The sequence below is a fragment of the Ailuropoda melanoleuca genome, chromosome 3, assembly GCF_002007445.2.
Source record: "Ailuropoda melanoleuca isolate Jingjing chromosome 3, ASM200744v2, whole genome shotgun sequence".
NCBI lineage: Eukaryota > Metazoa > Chordata > Mammalia > Carnivora > Ursidae > Ailuropoda > Ailuropoda melanoleuca.
The window spans coordinates 118,936,781-118,957,251 of record NC_048220.1 but is presented as its reverse complement, the minus strand read 5'-3'; the positions used below and the strand labels follow the sequence as shown (position 1 = coordinate 118,957,251).

At 37.2% G+C, this 20,471-nt stretch overlaps 1 protein-coding gene and 1 long non-coding RNA gene across 5 annotated transcripts in view; one reads left to right on the top strand and one right to left on the bottom strand.

Moving 5' to 3' along the window:
• Positions 1-316: 316 nt before the first annotated feature.
• On the bottom strand, positions 317-5,767 carry LOC117801595. Its single transcript, XR_004624327.1, has 2 exons — positions 5,198-5,767; positions 317-4,496 (listed from the first exon to the last, which is right to left on the bottom strand). It is a non-coding gene; the product is annotated as an uncharacterized LOC117801595 (long non-coding RNA).
• A 10-nt stretch (positions 5,768-5,777) lies between these two features.
• The window catches only part of NIPBL (NIPBL cohesin loading factor), a 185,028-nt gene continuing 170,334 nt past the window's right edge, over positions 5,778-20,471 (top strand). For all 4 annotated transcript variants that reach the window (XM_034657010.1, XM_002923367.3, XM_011230031.2 and 1 more), the window contains exon 1: positions 5,778-6,120. The gene's annotated coding sequence lies outside the window, so the exon portion shown is untranslated. The remainder of the gene's footprint in view (positions 6,121-20,471) is intronic.

The following is a 20,471-nucleotide window of genomic DNA, read 5'->3' as shown; positions in this document are numbered from 1 at the left end:
GGTCTTCCTTTGTAATCCTACCCTTTCAGGACTGACTTGGCTCCCTCTGCTGGTTGGTAATATAATTGCTTTCTTAGTTCAATAGAGGACGTATTGCGTTGGTGAAATACTTAGGGTATATAAGCTTTGGTTCAATAAGTGAATTAGAGATTCTTATGTTTTCTAAATTTTGTTTTAAGGTGTTAACCAAACTAGGTCTTAAATACCTATAATTGAAACTGGCAGCATATGTCTGAAAAGAAACTTTTATTAATGCTGTTAGACTTGTCAACATTACAATACTCGAATCTATACTGAAATCAGGCAAAACAGTAAGTAATGAAATGTTTTAAATTTTATTGAAATGTCTAAATCCTATTAAGACATTCCAGTATAACATAATCGTTATTTTCTGTTTGGTAGTTATTTTTCATCTCATTTATACAGCATATCGCCTCTCTTTCAAATTCTATACACAATACTCTGCTTTTAAAATTTCCCCCTTTTAAATTCTGTACACAATTTTAAGTATATTTATTTAAATATATAGAGTGAGCTGGATGGCAAATGAAGGTTAGCTATTTAGGAAATTATTTACTTGGGCTAGAAAGAAAAGCCTTATTGACAGTTTTGTTACTTTTCGGAGGGAAGAGGAGTTTCTATCATTTTCAGAGAATAACTTGTTCTTTGTAATTGCTGTGTGAAGGTAGCAGTTTTCTTTGCATTCCTATCACTAGTTAATAAACACTTGCTTTAAGATTAAAGAGAAGGTGGGAGGAAACAAACGTATCTTTTGCCTTATATTTACTATTTTGCTGTCTTCAGCATTTGAGATTAGAAAATGTACTAAGACAAATAAGTAAGTAAATAGTCATAGATCTAAACACAACAAATTTAGCTCTACTAGGAAATTCTTTTTTACAACTTCAACTATATTTAACATTTCTACATAGTTTATTACCTACTTAAGATCACCTCTCTGAAAACAGTATCAAACCTCCTCTAAAATACCCTACTGCTTCCTCTAAAATTCCTCACTACATAGGCAGAATTTTCTAGCATTCTTCATTTTTTTAAGGAGGGGCAGTACAAGTAAAAAACCTGAACTGTAGGTTTTTTTAAAAACCTACTTTTTTGGGCCTATAACCCATAGTAAGAAATAGAGTTTACATGGTAACTCAGCACATGCACACGCAAAAATGGAACGAATGTTTACTTAAAAATACACTTTACCATGTGTGATGTGCTTATTATTATAGAATCCAGATTCTATTCTTTCCTCTGTTTTAAATAAAAAATGTTAGTCCCAACCCACTAAATTTCATGACCCATAATGGTACATGACCCAGTTTTAAAGCACTGGTCTAGTGGAGATGCTTTTAAGAGCATCATAAGCACTCCCTTCATACCTATTTTAGATGTTAAGTTTTTAATGGATTTTGTATTCTTCCCTCATACATAAAGTCATTTTTAATCTGTTATTCCAGACTGGTTTAGGATTAAAATACATGTACAGCTTAATTTTCCGGTTCACATTCAGCGTATGTGTAGGTTCCATTAAGATTAAGCTTTCATGAAGATTTAAGGACCCTAAATAATTATATTGAAATATTTCAGAAATGCCTTTTTTAAGGGCCTTACCCTATGTAATGCAGTGTAACCTGTAATACAGTATAATTAGGTGCTTTTATTTAGGAATATAAAGTACAGATATACAAAAATGTAAATATAGGAAAGTCATAGGATTGTAAGTAGATGGCATGAATAATAAAATCTATGAATTTAGAGAAAATCCTTAGAGAGATAAGAAGGATTAATGAAAGAACAAAACTTGTTTTTGAAGGCCAAGATGAAGAAAGTCCTTGACGGGGGAAAAACCATTAATTTCTATCATCTTAACAAAAATGGATAAAATACATTGAATAACACCTTCATAGATACTATCACAAATTTGATTAGGTATTCACTTAACAGGAACCTATTTACAGACTGTTGATATTTTTGTAGCTCACACTCAAATCAACATCTATAATGAACGCTTCATCAAAGTTTCTTAAGATCAAAATCACCCTAAAAGTAACAACTTCCTAAATATGAAATCATTTTAGTAGAGTATGAAATAGTCTACAAAACATATACATACCTGTTCTTTACTTTTTTCCTATCTTTTAAACATTTGTTCCTGTTAAGAGTTAATTGTCTCACTAACAAAGGATACAACTGGTAGGCATAAAATAGTGTGGAAATGATTTTCTAAAATTTTTCATTTCTATCATTTTATGGCAAACTGTATTTTGAAGATAAATATTTTTTAAAAATAACAATTCATAATTTGTGAGTTGCACCAATTCCTGCTGACATTCTATATTTAATCCTTGAAATCCATTTTAAAATATTTTATTAAATCTTATGCAATTTATTGATCAAGAATACATATGGGAATATCCAGGAATAGAAAATAAATAAAATTAGTGCAACTCAGTACTTAAAGGGGGCACTATTAGGTCAGATTAAGGGTTATCTACAAACTATTGACAAATCAAGGATATAACAATGAAATATAAAGCCACCATAAATCAACTGATTTGGGACATAAAGATTTAAAAATGTAAAAGCAAAATAAATGGATGGTGATGATCAAAATAAGCAACCCCACCCCCCCAAAAAACCCAAGAAACAAGACAAATCAAGAAAACACTAAGATTAGATTAAGAGATTCCACACAAGATCTCAACGTGGATACTTAAAATTAGGCAAGCAAAACACTAATTGATTTAATAGAAAAATATTCACCCTTAAAGGTAGAGACCTTGTCTATCCTCCTTCACTAATGTATTTAAGAGATGCTTATCACAAAGCTAATTAGCAGCTAGTAAGTCTTTAATAAATGAGGGAGGTGAAAAATAACATCTCTAAAATTTTAAATTAAACGCTACAATAATGCCAAGACTTTTGTTCCCTAAACATGCAGAATCACTAGTTTACCAGTAACATTTAAGAAAGTATATAGGAAGATAATTGTGTTTCCTTAAGCAAACTGAAATGATACTATTTTGAAACTGAATGAAAAACATATTCTGAGCCATCTGTATATTACTTAGAGCTGTTCTTAAAATTAATGGGTAAACTTACAATGAACAGACTGTCGGATTTACTATACAAGATATAACTATTTGTATTAATGGTTATAAAGACTTTCTTCTCCAAAAAATTCAATACATGAAATATTATTTGGACTTTCATGGCCAAAATCTTATTGCATAGTTTCTATACTGGTGTAAGTCCTTATTTAAAAGGCCTATTTTCCAAGGCAATAATAGGAAATAAAAATTCTCAATTTGTTTTGAAAAATCATTATCAATTTATTGGTATATCCAGTGCTATCAAAAGGTAAGTAAATGTTATGAACTAACTAAATAGTGAATTAAAATATCCACTCTGCATGACCTAAGCTTTCACTGAGTCTTGTCTTCAGGAAGAAACTCTAAAAATAAATCTCACTAGTATTTGCTTTGCTTGACAGCATAACTTAATAGTAACCAAAGTAGCCATATGTGGTCCTTTATATAAAGCCTCAGAAACATGCACCTTTTGAATCATTGTGCTTGGCACATATTTTGTGCCCAATAAATACTTGCAGAATGAACTTTTCCAGTAGTGCTGGATTTGGGCTAGGCCAACCAAATTCTCACAGACTTTTAATTTAGCCTGTATTTTGCAAGAAAGAGGGCAAACGGGATAAAGAATGTAGTCTGTGATTCAGGAAGAGAACAAAGCTAAGTGGCCCAGTATGAATATGATCATGTGATCTACCGATCAACTGTCCTCTAGCAAGCCCATTTACAGAAACCTAAAAACAATTATCACTACTTCGTGGGCTTCTAGTATTGTGGAGGGTGGATGTCTAGAAGTAGTGCACTTCTCTAGAACTCTGTAATAAACTCGATTTTTTCCTAGATTTTTTTTCATTTTCACAATCTTTCATAAGGTTCTCTGTAGCATATAAGTGTATATATTAAAGGCTAGAGTTCAGAAATGGCTGTGGGGGTGCAGGGAGGAGGTCAGGGCCCTTATAATTGCCATTTATTCATTAACCAAATATTAAGCATCCACTGTGTCTGTCAGGCATTAGTCTAGACATTTTTTTCTCCACAAAATCCCAGTGGAGAAAAACAAAACTTCTTGCCCTCCTGGAGCTTAACATTCTACCGGGGGAAAAACAGGTAATAAGATCCACACGTAAGATATGTAAAATGCCTGAACGATAAAGTGGGAAAGGGGGACAGGGAACTTGCAGTTTCGGGGGGGGAGCGAGGTGACGTCCGAGAAGAATCCTGAAGGTGAGGGAGCAAGCCCTATGGATTCTTGGGGAAAAGAGCCCGGCACAGGGAATAGCAGGGGCAGAGGTCCTGCTTGCAAGAATGTCAGGGCAGCTTCTCCCCCACCCGCGCGCGGTACTTAGGCCACGGTCAAGACTTTGGCTTTTCCTCTCGGCCAGATGCATGCCATTGCAGGATCTAGAGTAAAGGAGTAACATTTGATTTAGTCTCTCGAGTGATTTTTGAGCAAACGGAATAACCTGAGCGCAAATTTTCCCATTTACTTTTAGCGTATTAGAAAACATACAGGAATACGTAAACAATACAATTAACGTATAATCTAAACTAATGAAAATATAATACAAGTTTCGTCCCGCTTGAGTAAAATTCGCTTACCTACTGCACTTTTTACCTGAACAAAAGCCCCCACCCCCTTTAATTTACACCAACTTAACAGAGAACTCGGAAAGATAGTTTGTGACAACAGGAGACCACAAAAAGCATGGCCCTGTACACACAATCACATCTGTGCTCCAGCCTATTGCGGCACCTCACTGTTACAAATGGAAAGAGGAAAACGACGTTGGAAACCGGCTGGCCCCAGACCCCCCCGTCGCCCACGGTCGGCCGGTGGCCCGAGTCCGGGCGGGCGGCTTTCCCCGCGCACTCGGCTCCACCCACACCTAGAGGGGGGCGAGGACCCGCACGCTCCGGGCCCGCCGCCTGCCAGCTCCTCGTTCGCACAGCGTCGCCTACAGGCCTTTATCCCGACAGTTAGGGAAGAACCAAAACCACCGCCAACAGAAAGACCAGAAAAGACCAGAAAAGACCGCATATTTCCAGAAACCAAGGCATCACAAACACGATTCCAATTCAATCCAGCTGGGAATCTTCTTCACCTCCACGGGTTGCGTTTTCCCTCCGCAGAAATAACGCAGAGACGGGCGTAGAGTCCAGCCTCTCCACAGGAGAGAAGGTGTAGGATACATCCATCCACCAGACTGCAGAGACACCATTTAAAAAATGCACCGTCGCCGTCGAATCGCGGGCGTCCTCTACCTGGCCGCCCCGAGCTCGGCTCCCTAAGCTAATGACCACCAGCTGGGATAGCGAGCTTGGCCTGCGAGCCGGGTCGGGCCTGAGCGCCCCTCACGCACACGACCATCACCGAACTCGGGCCCCGCTCCGATCGGCCTCCAGGAAAATAAAGACCGCGGAAAGCCGGCCCGCCCGTGCCGCAGCGAAAACGCCGCTCCGCAGGATCGGGAAAAAAGGGCAACATCCGCAGTCGCTCTGAGGAGAAGGGCGCAAAGGAGAGCCGCCACCGCCTGCTGCCGGCCCCGGCCCGCCCGGGCGCGGAGTGGTGCGGCGCGGCGCGGTGCGGCGCGGCCGAGGACGCGAGTCGAAGTGGCGGCGGCAGCGGCGGTGGCGGAAGTGGAGTGGGGAAGAGGGGGTGGTTGTTAGTGTTTGGCNCCCCTCCCCCCCCTCCCTCCGTCGGTACCGACTCACCCGACACCACCAAGCCGCAGGGAGGGACGCCCCCGCCGACAGGAGGATTGGTTCCCGGGCCGGCGGCGATGCCCCCCCGGTAGCTCGGGCCCCCGGTCGGGTGTTTGTGAGTGTTTCTATGTGGGAGAAGGAGGAGGAGGAGGAAGAAGAAGCAGCGATTTGTCTTCTCGGCTGGTCTCCCCCCGGCTCTACATGTTCCCCGCACTGAGGAGACGGAAGAGGAGCCGTAGCCACCCCCCCTCCCGGCCCGGATTATAGTCTCTCGCCACAGCGGCCTCGGCCTCCCCTTGGATTCAGACGCCGATTCGCCCAGGTAAATTCCTGCTCTTTATTTCGGCGGCGGCGGCGGCGCCAGGTCCTCAGCGTCTCTCCTCCTCGCTCCCCTCCCCGCCGTTTCCTTAGCGGCCCCAGGTCTCCTCCACGGGCGAGTCTAGAGTTCGCTCGTCTCTGGTGGCAGCCGCCCTGGGTGGCGGTGGTTTTGTACTCTCTCCCGGCCGGCTCCGGTGGCGGGGACTGGGCTCCTGCCGGGCGGCCGGGGAGGCGTAGGCCCGGCGGAGAGTGCAGGCCGCGGGCCAGCGGAATCTACTTGAGCTCGGGGATTAGGAGAGCTCCGGGCTGAGCGGAGCTACTGCTGGTCGGTGACAGGCCTCGCCCGGGAGAAGAGCCGTAGCTAGTGAGGAGGCGGAAACAATACAACTAACAGCAAATGTGCCCTGGTCGTCCCCATATTTACAACTTTCCTGGTCCGGGAGTGGGGAACGTCCCAGTGAAACAAACAACCCCCCTTCTTCCCCCTGTGACCCCATGAAGGGAGGAAGTAGTTTCAGTTAGTGAGACAAATGTAAATACTCAGACACGGATCCAGTGGTAATTCTTGCCTTGTGTAAAACTTGTTTGGACGTTAGAAAGTTAATAAAGACTCATTTTCTTTTTTTAAAGAATTAAATTGCCCACATGAATATTTAATATAGAAAACCATAGTGTGGTAGACAGTGCATATGCCCCCCCCCCACCAAGAGCTTTTATGTTGTTGTTTGACAGTGTGTGTTGCACATGGACTTTTTATTCAGAGGCAAGTGTAAAGTACTTGACAGGTTTACCCTGCCACTTTAGATTTGTGTGCGTTATATAAGGACAATTTTAAACGACTATACATAAAATACTCAGGTACTTCCTGATCTAAGCGTGTAGACGCATAAAAAGAATATTAAATGTTCTGAGAATTGTACCGAGGTACAGGTAAAACCAATTTTCTTTAAAAGCATAGAAATTAAGTTATGCTTAAAATCCCAGGGAGGTTAAAAAAAATGTAGAAGGTGCCATCCTTTCATGTCAGGGCAGATCTTCTTGAGGTCCCAGGATTGTCATTGGCTGTTTGTGCCCATGATGTTTGACTGTGTAATGAGAGAGGTGTCATTTTAATAGGTCAAATGTATCTGTAAATGCTAGAGAAAAATATCAGTACTGCCTTAACAAATTCTAGTTTACGAGTAAGTTAAGTGTTGAGAGCTTGTTTATTGAGGCATTGGTAAGGTAGGTTGGTGTAAGGGAAAAACAATCAATTTAAAAGTCCTCAGCCATACAAATTGCACAGAAAAAATAAATGTACCTGGCATTAGACTATTTTGATACTTTGTCTGTATTCACTGAAGGAAAACTTTCACTGGTTAGAATGAAGCAACACTGATCAACAAAGTCCCTTGTTTTACTAATGGGTGTTACATTGGTTCGGATTTTTTTGTGTCTCATTAAATTATTATTGCCATTGTAGAGTAAGTAACTTTTCTGAAGCTTATTTTTGAGTTTAGCCCCCTGCTTAAAATAAATTGTTCCACGTTTCCAGCAAACGTATGGATAAATGTTAAAAAGAGTGAAGTTAATATAGCTGTCACGTACTAGGCATGTTTTTAATGCTATAAATCCGTGTAGTAGTCAGTAGCGTGTCCGTGATTTGTATTGGTCAGGGAGCAGTTTGAATTTTAAAAAGCCTGAAGCTCCTGCTGAGCCCCAATCCCGGCCTCCCTCCCTCCCACTAATCTCCCATTCCTGTCTTTGTGCTGCCTGCTCCTGTTAGACACTGTTTGCTATAGGGCCTCAGGCCTACACTGGGTGGGGGGCGGACGAATGGGGGCTTGTTGGGGGGAGGGAATACAGAAGGGAGGAACACTTCACATCTTAAGCAGAGGGTTTGGGACTTGGGGGGTGGCGGGTAAGGGTTTCAATATAAATGTTTGAAAGGCCCTCATATGAACCTGTGATGCCTTTACAACTTGTATTTAAATAAAATACGGAGACGTATGTCAAAGGATGAACATATTTTTACTAAAGGTAATGGAAAAGAGGAGTTCTGCTTGCTTAGTTTTCATCAACAGAAGCAACTTATTTTTAGAGTTCTATAGTTAAAGGGAGCCTTCTTACACAGATGTTTGAATCAGTGTATTAGATACCTGTTTATGTGATTGTTTTTTTTTTCTTGTGACTTTGGAATTAAAGTGAATTAGTTCTCACCAGATCTTATTTTCCCAATTCTACATATTTAGTGTTTTGTAGGTAATATAGGTTGTGTGGTAGCTTTCATTAAGATAGTATAAACATATTAAAATAAATCGAAAATATTTGTGTTTGGCCCACACCAATTATATGGGTTATTTTTAAAGGAGGAGTCATTGTAAAGCTCAAAAAAACCCTAAACTTGAACTTTAAAATTTTTGACAACTTAGTTGGAAGGAATAATTTGTTTTTCCCTAGGGATTATAAATACTGTGCTCTATCTCCCCTGTATTGGTTGTATGAATAGTCACCAGTGGCTATTTTTGTATTTCTGCTGTTTTTTTTTTTTTTTTTTTAATTTAGTGAAAGAAGACCCTGTAAGTGTTTCAGTAATCTTGTAATGTTAGTTATAGTATTTGGAGAAATAATTTCTAGTATTATTCAACAGTGTGGTTTATTGTTTCTCTCAAGTCTGCAGAGATACAATAACTTAAAATAATTAAGAAGGCAGCTTTAAAGTAGTGAAAGCCTAGTAAATCAAATCAAAATTGAATATTAAATACTTCATTATTTTTAGTGTTTTGAGAAGAGTATATAGGATGCTTCTTGGAATCATTCAACAATTTGTTTACTAAAGTTATTGGAAAGCATTGCGAACCTGTGCTGGGGATCATTATGATACTGCCCCCTTTAAGAAGAAAAAGTTGTATTTGAAGAAAGACTGTCTATTTCAGATTATCTTTGGGGATGGAAAGTGAAAGTTTTTATTATGGTAGTAAACTGAGTTTTGTTTTTTTTTTTGCATAGCGGTCATTATTAAATTTCAGAAATACTATGATCAAAGCTATACCAATTCAAACATGAAATCTTTTTTATTTGGAGCCAGACTGACCAACTGAAACATGTATTTTCTAAAACTACTATATGTATTTCAGATTTAATTTTTTGGTAGTAATCCATCATCAGACTGTTATAGAAACATTTGAACCCACCTAGTTCATACTTTGGCATACCCTATATTTATGTAAAAATTAAAAATACGAGAGTAGATAAAAACTAAAGAGTTTGATTTTTATATAATTTCATTTAACTTTCCCCACCCCATTGCTTATTAGGAAAAGGATAATTTGTGAGTAATTCTGGAATTTTAAAATATGATTTTAGTTTTTTGTGAAGTGATTGGGAAGACTCAGGTAAATAAAAATTCCTTTTAGAGAAGTGTAACTTCAGTGCTGTTGATTACATTTATTTGCTATAAAATGAATTGGAAATTACTGACTAGAAATTTTATAGAAACCTGGTAATGAACTGTTTAGTTGAAGATACTTATTTTAATATTCTGAGCATATTAAGTTGGCTTTGGTGGTAATTTATGGTATGATATAGCCTTTAAAAATCATTTCAAAATATACTTTTTAAGCACAGCTTTTCTATTTTTAGCAGTTGTCATTTATAATTATTCTTTGAATTTTTAAAATGGTTCTTTTTCAAGGTGACCTGAGTTCATTTTTAAATATTCCCATTTCCCTGTGAGAGAAGTGACCGGCATGATTTCCATTTTTTTATGAAAAACTTGATGCTCAGAGTCCACGTGATTTGTGTAGATTCATGTAATGAGTGAGAATAAGGGATTCTCTTGCTCTTACTAGTTTTTTATTAGATTATGCTACTTTAAGGAGTGTGAGCCCTGGTCATGAAGTTAGGTATTACTATTGCTCAGTATTGACACTGATACATCAGAGTTCAAGGTGCTTTTTCCTCTTCTTTTAGGGAGCTGTGAAACTTGTCTCTTAATTATGTTTTCCTGGTATGAAAATAGTACTTTTACATTAGAAATCCTGACCTTGCGTGTATGTTTGGTGTCTGAATGATTGAATTTATTTACATTATGTTCCTTCTTAAGAATGTAAATCAATTAGCTATATTTGTAGTAAATATATAGTGACTCCTGAAAGTGTTTTTATAGAGTGGAATTTTAGTGTTTCTAGTTGATTTAAAAGCAATTTTAAAAATACCATGTCTCAGGGCACCCGGGTAGCTCAGTGGGTTAAGTGTCTGCCTTTGGCTCAGGTCATGCTCCCAGGGTCCTGGGATCAAGTCCTGCATCCAGCTGCTTGATCAGCGGGGAGTCTGCTTCTCTCTCTGCCTGCTGCTCCCCCTGCTTGTGTGCGTGCACGCTCTCTCTCTCTGACAAATAAATAAAATCTTTAAAAAGATATAATAAATAAAAATACCAATTCTCTTACAGTCATCATTGTAATTTTAAGAAGTATTTTATGTGCTCAGAATTTTTTACTGAAGTAAGTAATAAAAGTGATTTTAGATATTTGTCTTCATATTATTTTGTTTGGTGTAGATCTAGGATCAGTTTTAATGAATCGAGTTTTGTCAGAATGAATGCATTGTTTTAAGGCATATTTTTTTTCTATTTCCAAAGTGATACTATTAGGAGAGATTATTTTTAATATAGCATGCCAGCTAGATAAGATTTTGAGGGCTTATTATGTGCCAGAAATTGTGTTAAGTATGCCCCCATAATATTATCTCATTTAAAATAAGAGGCTCAGGAAATAGAAACAGTAATCCACAATTTACAGATTAATTAACTGAGGCTGGAAAGGTTAGAAAATTGCCCGTTGTCTTATAATTAGTAAATGATCAGTCTGGTTTATATTTTTTCGTAAGGATTTAGGATTCCACATTTCTAGTTTTAATAAAGGCTTCATTTTTTTGGTTGCTCAGTTAACTCAATACTGACAAGTCATGTACAGTCAAGGAACCTGTGTACTTTGGGCAAAGAACTAAAATAGAATTCAGAGTGTATATTCTGTATATAATATTTTTGAAATCATCAAAACTTTACTGTCTTATATTTTAGTGTTCAGCAATCTGTGTAATTTTTACTTCTTTTAAGTTTTTTATTTTTATTGAGTTGAAATTGTCAAAGCATCGATTTCTAGAAAGGGAAAATTCAGCTTTAGAGAGTGATTTCATTCATAGAAATGTATATGATGAATTGTAATATAGTAGATGAATCTATAAATTAGTATAATTTTTAAAAATCCTAGTGTTTCTATAGCCAAAGAATATTAATCCTTTCTAAGTCATCAACTTGGGAAGTTGTGCGCTTATTCTAGAGCTTTTGCCATATAATCTTATGGGGATTCCTTTAGAGAATATCTTTAGAGCCTTTGAGATAGTCTTTTGGGGGGGGTCCTTAATGGCAAGGGTGAATTTGAGCTTTAGAGATAGTAACCAGCAATTTAGAACTTAGTTTAGGAAAACTGAGATTTAATAAGCTCTTTTTTTGTGTCAGACACTATTGAGTGGGTTATGTTTGTAATATGTGATATTATTGAGTGTATTACATCTACCATGAATCTTCAAGGTATATAATATGAGTCTGGTTGTGTTTATTATTCTAAGATACTTGAGAAAACTGAGGTACAGAATGATTAAACAATTAGCCGAAGGTCCCATAGCTAACAAGTGGAAGAAAGTAGAGGAAGGACACCAAAGTTGATGCTTTACTTATCAACCTTAACCACTACACTCTATATCATGATTTGAACCTCTTAGCTACCCAGAGAGGTTAGTGATGTGTTCTTGTTTTACAGACAAGGAAATTGAGGCTCATCATGTTTAAGAACCTAGTCCAGGGTGGCAAATCTAGCAGGTGTTAGAGGTAGGACTCCAACCTAATATGTCTAATTCTAAAACATCTTTTCCATTCTGTCACCTTGCCTCTTCAAGATTTATAATACACTTTTTGATGAAAAGGGTAGACTTCGTTATAAAGCAGTGAAACTTTTTATGTCTTATAAAGAAGAATTCTAGGGGTGCCTGGGTGGCTCAGTTGTTAAGCGTCTGCCTTAGGCTCAGGTGGGATGGAGCCCCACATTGGGCTCCCTGCTCAGCAGGAAGGCTGCTTCTCCCTCTCCCACTCCCCCTGCTTGTGTTCCTTCTCTCGCTGTCTCTGTCAAGTAAATAAATAAAATCTTAAAAAAAAAAAAAAAGGAATTCTAAAATGTTTTGGTTATAGATGATTATTTGTCTATAGTCTTTTCTGTAAAGTACTTTTGTTAGTTTACACCTCATATAGTATACAAAATGTATACACAAATTTGCATTTAAGTAGGATATTTATTTTTAAATATATGCATGCTGTATTTATGGAAATTGGCAAAATATGGAAAAGGCACTTTCTTTTTCATAATATTGTGATTCAGTTCTTTCTTTTTTTTTTTTTAAAGATTTTATTTTTATTTATTCAACAGAGATAGAGACAGCCAGCGAGAGAGGGAACACAAGCAGGGGGAGTGGGAGAGGAAGAAGCAGGCTCATAGCAGAGGAGCCTGATGTGGGGCTCGATCCCACAACGCCGGGATCACGCCCTGAGCCGAAGGCAGACGCTTAACCACTGTGCCACCCAGGCGCCCCTCAGTTATTTCTTAAAAAAAATGTCAAGCATTAAAAAATATTCCAAAGAAAACATTAAACTTCCAACGTAGTCTGTGTAGATAAATTGTTTTGCCATCTTACATGTATGTAACATCAGTTCACATGAACGTACCAAACTTTTCAAGTGTTCTTTTGTTATGTATTTGCCTTTTGGCAGAAAGGAAAAACATTTTCAGTGTGCAGAAACATGGAATTAGCATTAATTTATTTACTAAAATAATTTTTTATACCTGGTCTGTGAGTGGACGTTTTGAGAAGTAACACAGGTGAGATTTTTACCTCTCCTGAAAAATTCAGAAGCTATGACATAATTTTGAAATACCCAATTCCTTTTTGTTGCACTTATTTGGGTCATTTGTACTTCTCAATTCTTTGGTCTTATGCTGATGAGATGTATACTTGTTTTAATAGGAGTACTGTTTTTTAACTAGGAGTACTGTTTTTTAACAAGTTGTTGATTCTGTGTACCTTAAAAACTTACAGTGCTTGAAACACTAATGAATTATTAAACTTAAAATATAGTTTACACTAAAAATATTAATCTTTAGGATTTTATATTTAATTTTTTAATTTGCAAAGCAAAAGTGTCCTTGAAATTAATCCTAATAAGGAAAATAGATTACTGACTTTTCTGAACACTTCTACTGGCAACCTTTTCAAGAATTTTAAGCTAGCTTTTAGTTGTCTTTATCTGATAGGTTGTGGCTTCCACCTAAAGAAATTGATGTTCAGAGTTAGGCTATATGTAATTTAGTTTTTCTTTGGTAATGACCAAGTTGATATTTTATATGAGTGTAAATTGGACATATATTCCCTTCCCTTTTTAAAATACCATTCTTAAAAAATTGATGCACATGGCAGGTTTTTCCCCCACACAGTTTTGCCTATGTCTCAGAAAACTCTGAAGTTGAAAGTTGAAATGTAATGCCCTAAAAGCTACTGTTATCATTCTTTCCCCTTTGAGAAAAGAATAAGAATCCAGTGTTTATGCCATAACCTACCTTCAGGTTATCTTGAAAGACATACATGACATATGCTTTTAATTTAACTCTATTAATCTTTTTACTCTTTTCTCTTTCCCTTTACTTATGTATTTCTTCCCATCTCTGTCAATGTCCTAAGCAAAAAAATTTTTTATAGCATAGTGAATAGAGGTGGTGGTGTTAATGTGGATGGTTCTATAATGTATTATTTTCCTTGATGAAACATTGAGCAGTTTGAAAGTCCTCAAATTCTGAGATCTTTGTAAGTACACAATGCTAGTGAGAAAGTATTTATATTAACTGTGAAAACATATATTTGTGTAGCAACCTGCTTTCTTCTGTAGACATGTGTTACTTCTCAAAACATCCACTCACAGACCAGGAATTTTTTGTAAGGAGAAAGAGAAAGCATGACCTTTTTTTGTGAAAGTTTCTCTGGTTATTCCATGTCATAACGTCGGTCAGCTTTTTACTTGTATCTCTTTGATAAAATAATTTGTGCCTGTGTCTGTAAGCCATACTAAGCCACCAGCTATCTGAGAGCAGGGAGACTTGTATTATTTTCATCTTTATATCTGTAATACCATCACAGTGTTTTCCTGTTTTGCAAATATTCAGTACATTTTTATTGAACTGATTGATTTAAATTGAGCTATATAATTCCTAAAGATACATTTGTAAATCTAAGATTAGTAAATGGCAAGTATATGTTTGTGCTAATTTTGAAATATAATTTTCTTAGGTATATATGTGTTCTTAAGGCTTCTTTCTTCTTGGGTAAGACCATTTTATTTACATACATCCCAACAATGCACACATAACAACTTGTGTGTAAAAATAAATCAAAAAGAAAAACTCAAAACAGTTCCTTTTTTAGTTGGTAGTAAGGACTGTAAAGTATATGAAGGGCTTTTTGTTTTGGTCCCTTGGACAGTAGAATTGGGAATAAGATACTGAGGGAAGATATCCAAACATTTTCTTGTTTTAAGCTCAAGATTGATATATTATACTTTTAATTTTCTTTGCTAATGTATGTACTACATATACCAATGTAGAGAAGTTAACTGTAATGTGAAATATGGTACATTAAAAATGCTATTCATGGGTGCCTGGGTGGCTCAGTTGGTTAAGCATCTGCCTTCAGCTCAAGTCATGATCCCAGGGTCCTGGGATTGAGCCCCGTGTGTGTGTGTGTGTGTGTGTGGGGGGGGTCCCTACTCAGTGGGGAGTCTGCTTCTCCCTCTCCCTCTGCCTCCCCCCCCCCCGGCTTGTGCTCTGTCGTTCACTCTCTGTCAAATAAATAAATAAAATCTTTTTAAAAAAATGCTATTCATATAAAATAGTGCTATTCATATAAAATTTTAGATGACTGAAGTTTTTTAAAAATTTAAGTAAAGCTTATTAAAGTGTAATGTACACAGTAAAAGTCAGTTTTAGGTACACAATTTGATGAGTTTTGACAAACATGTTCAATCTTGCAACCTCCACCACAATCAAAACAGAATGTTTTCATCACCCCAAAAAGTTGCATTATGTCCTTTTGTAATCCGTTTCCTACCCCTGTTCCAGCCCCTGACAACCACATGTAATTTCTGTCTTTATAGTTCTGTCTTTTCTAGAATGTCATATAAATGGAATCGTACAGTATGTAGGCTTCTGTGATAAGTTTCTTTTGCTTAGCATAAGGCTTTTGAGATTCGTCTGTGTTGTTGCATGTATTAGTAGTTTGTTGGTGACTGCATTTTGAAATTGAATTAGAATACCCTTTAACTTTGGTACTACTGTCAAAAAAACATGAACAGCTTAAGATATTTCTCTCAGATCTTGGAGCTGCTTTACTACTGGACATAATGTTACTTGCCCATTTTTACCCCTCAGCTTCAAAAAATTTGTAATTGACATTAGTAAGTGGCATTTATTTATATTAGTTAATTCTGTCAGGTTAGATGCTCCACCAACCAAGTAAAATAGACATTGCCCTCTTTTTCATCACAATTAAAATAGATGGCATCACATATTTTGAACATCTAGCACATAGAAACTGGAAGAAGAAATGGTACAATAATAACTCACCAAAAATTGAGTTCACTTTTTTAAGTTTAATGTTTGTTGTTTATACTAAAAATAGAGCATCAGTTATAGTGAAGAACAGTTAGTGCCTCTCTTTTAATGCTTAAAGTTAGAGACGCAGTGCTGTTTACTGAAAGTTGGGGCAGATAATGAGTAAAGGACCATTTTCTGGTTATTTTATTTGACCGCCTTTTTTGTTTTTTTGCCACTCGCTTTTTGAAACCCCTTCCCCCCTTGGGTTCAGGGATATCTGTCTCTTACTTTCCTTCCCCTGTATATTTGACCTCTCATTTGTAGACTCTTGCTAGTTCTTCCTCCTCTGCCCACCCCTTAAATATTGGTAATTCCCAGGGTGGTTCTTAAGCCTTCCTTCTGTTGTCCCTTCCTGTTGATCTCATCTGTTCATATGACTTGTTACATGTTTGTTACCTGTGTGCTGATGACTCACAGATCTATCTCCAGAATGATATATTTCTCTTTGAGACAGATCCATCTGTCTACCAGGCACCTTCTGATGTCCCTATAACTACTGTAAATTCAAAAGTATACAAATCTGAATTCATCCCTCAGTTGTTCCCTGCTCTTACCATTCTCCCCCCCGCAAAAAGAAAGAAATCAATTCTACAACTATGTGAAGTAGGTGAATGTTTCCATCATCACCTCAGCTCCCTAAACTGAAAACTTGGTGATAATGCTTGACCCTTTTCCTTTACTGTACCTTCAGCCCAGTTGTTCACCCAGTCCTGATGTTCATGACACCTCCGACTATCACTTCAATCCATCCCTCCTCTACTGTTTTTGATTCATAGAGTGGGCGTGTGTATACAGCTTGTCAGTTGGAATAACTTCTAAGCATTCTTTTTTTTTTTTTTTTTTTTTTTATTTATTGGACAGAGATAGAGACAGCCAGCGAGAGAGGGAACACAAGCAGGGGTAGTGGGAGAGGAAGAAGCAGGCTCACAGCAGAGGAGCCTGATGTGGGGCTCGATCCCGGAACGCCAGGATCACGCCCTGAGCTGAAGGCAGACGCTTAACCGCTGTGCCACCCAGGCGCCCCCTAAGCATTCTAAGAAGACTTAGAGGCAGTTGTGAAAGATGTGTTTAGTGTTAGTATATTTTTTATATGCTTGGACTTTGGTATTTAAAATTAAGGTATATACATGTTGCCTGGGTGGTTCAGTTGGAAGAGTGTGTGACTCAAGCCCCACATTGAAAATTTTTTTAAATAAAATTAAGGTGTAATCTTTATCAACATTCATGCTTCATAGCCTAAATGAGACTGTCTTCTGTACACATTTCCATTAAATCTAAAATCTAGGGCTTCTGACTTACAGCGCAGTATAGCAGCTAGAACAGTTTGCTGCCTTTATCCTTTTAGAGTACTATAATTCATACATGTGTGCATTCATTTCAATACTGTGTTCATGTGTTAAGGAGCAGAGTCAGAGTTGAGAGGAAAATGGGAGTGTAGGAGGAAAGGGTAAAGGAAGGGCTTTTAAATTAACTTTCCTATACTATGGAAACAAGTTCATTTTAATAACTTTCACTTTTACTGCAGATAACAGAAAACTAAGAAACAAATACAGTGGGATATGATGCCATTCAGTTGCTAGGCATTCAAATATTTTTAATGACAAGAGTCAGGTATGTTATAACTATATTACTTGTTCGTGAAGTTATTGGTGGTGGTTCTGTATAACCTTACAATGTTTCTTCCTTAGAATAAGAAGTTATTCTCTTCACTCCCCATTTGAACAAAAGGGTCAGTGATCCTAAATATCTTTGTAAAGGACATATTACAACGTGATGCTATCTTGAAAACAAAATAAACCTGTCTTCACTATATCTAGAATTTATAACTAAAATAATGGGTGCTGTATTTTGCTCCAGCACTAATTACCATGTTTTTGAGAAAATGGGATCAATCTAAAGGTAGTTTATAAAGGCTGATGGGAGAATCCTGTCTTTGTTGAGTCTTTGGTACCTTGTACATAGCAACCACTCAACAATTGTTGAATAAATGAATTTAAATTATATTTCAGTTTTGGGACGTAGGACTAATTGGAGTGACAGAAGATAGGTGGGGCATGTTAAACCTGAGTAAGTTGGATGGAGGAAAGAAACCGCAAAGCCCAGAAAAGGTCAGACAACATTTAAAGCAAAGAACTAGTATAATTTAGTTGATTGTTTATATTTGGGCAATTACATTTACTTAGCTGGATAAGAGAAAAATCTGTATACAGGTGTTTTGGATTCTTTCTACTCTTTTATTCCTGCTTCAGCTTTGCTTCTCGTTTCAGGTATTGCCTCTATACTTCCATCTTCACTGCTAATGGACAAATTTATAGGTTCAAGGCTAAAATGACCTACAAAATCCAGATATACATATTCAGAATTGAGAATTGGTGGGAAAGGGAGAGAAGTCTAGTTTTTCAGTCTTTTCCAGTTACTCAAGCAAGGTTTGGTAGTGTATGTCAGAGTGCCATTGCATGTCTTCAGTATTCAGATGAAGAGGCCTAAAAACTAGAATTCAAAATGACTTAACAATTTGCTACAAGTTTGTTTATGACTGTCCTAGGATACAGTACAGTATCTGAATCTCTAATATGCTGTCTATCTGTTGAGCCATGCTGCTGCCTACATGAATTATCATACAATTTTAGTGATTCTGATTGTTTTCAACTAGTGGATAGCCACCAGAATTTTAGTGTTCGTTATAAAGACTTCATAGTACATCAATTCTCTATTCCCTTAGTTTTTTTTGGACAATAAAACTACTTATAGTTTTCTGGTATGCTAAGTAAGGCTGAATTGTGGAATTTACAACTTAGAATATTTTAAGAACTTCAAAGTTAAAGACTTCCTTTTTTTTTTTTCCCCAATTATAGAAGCAGTGCAGAAAAAACTACATGGCATTTGGAAAATAGGAAAAATATCTATAATCTCATATTTTAAGTTTTTCCTACTAGGGGTTTAATAAAAATATTTATATGAATGTAATTTTAGTTAAATATGTATTCATGGTAAAATTATACATACATAGTCCTGTTTTCTCAAGGTTGTCTCATGAAGATTTTCTTCATTTCCTTTGTAGTGTTCATAATTATTTAAAATATTATCCTGGGGCACCTGGCTGGCTCAGTCAGAGGACATGTGACTCTTGATCTTAGGGTTTGTGAGTTTGAGCTCCATGTGGGGTGTAGAGATTACTGAAATAATAATTTTTTAAAAACTTTTAAAAAAGTCACCCAATAGTTTTGTCAGAGGATGAACCCTAAGTTCCTTAGTCATTCTGTTGGACGTTTTATTTGCTCTCACTTTTTTCTGTATAAAAATAAGGCAGTAGAACATCTTTATATGTACTGCCTGCCCCCCCCCCCCTTGGAGGTTTTATTCACTTAGAGTTAGAATCCCTTAAGTGGAAGTTGGGCCAAAAGTTTGAACATTTCTATGGCTCTTAATGTGTATTTCCAAAAATAATAATAATACGTATTTCCATAATCTTTATTATCCTTCATGTTTTAATTCAGTAAATGCATTTTTTCATATAGATGCTAATTCTCTATTAAGATTATTCTTAGGTTGTTAACTGCTCCTTTTCCCCACTGTTGTGGGTATGATCTCTTTTCTAGATATTTTTGAACTTCTTGATGATGAAAATCATAGGCTTTTTCAAACTGGGTGTATCATTTGGAGGTATATAGTGAAATTAGCATGGAATCGAATCTAAGCTAGCTGCTACCCAAGTGACATTTAGGCCAGTCATTAAGCTCTTTTCTTCAACTGTAACCTGAAGGAGTTCTTGGGTGGTCTCAGGTTTTAGGATTTTTATGGACAAAGCAAAAGGAAAAAGAAAAGGAATTTAGATAAATGAAAGGAGGGAGTAGTTCCTAGAAATAAAGTTGCAGTTGAAGGATCATCAGTCTTTTATTGGCAGGAAAAAAAATGGTAAGGAGATTTCTAGATTGGAACATACTAAAAAGAAAAGTAAATTTTTAGGTAGGTCCTACTACTTACTCTTAGTATTTGAGGCATGAAATATCTAGTGTGGGGAGGGTCAGAGGGAGAGGAAGAGAATCTTAAGCAGGCTGCAGGCCTAACATGGAGCGTGATGCAGGGCTCAATCTCAGGACCCCGAGATCATGACCTGAGCCCAAATCAAGAGTCAGATGCTTAACCAACTGAGCCACCCAGGTGCCCCCTGGGATTTTAAAGTCTAATATAGACAGATAAAGATTATATTACAATATCAGGATTGACTAAGAGAGGAGTGCTGCGAGGGATCACCTAATTTAGACTAGAGATGAGGGTTAAACTAAGTTTTGAAAGCCGTTAATTAGACTTGGGAGCCTTGGGGGCTGGGGCAACAGTTCAATTTTGGAAACTGCAAATGCTCAGATTATTGGAACAGAAGGCTGGAAAAGGAGCATGTGATAAATATTTGAAGCTACAGAGAGGGATAGAGTCCTCATTATGAAGGAATGTATGTGCCTTTACAAACTCCGCATTTTACTTTAAAAGCATTGGGGAACCAAGAAATTATTTAGTAATGAGGTATGTTTTGTATTTGAAAAGTATTTTTTTGGCAGCAATACAGAGATTAGGTAGTAGGCAGAGAAAAGGCTAGGGAAGCTATTTAGGAATTGATGAGGTCCTCAGT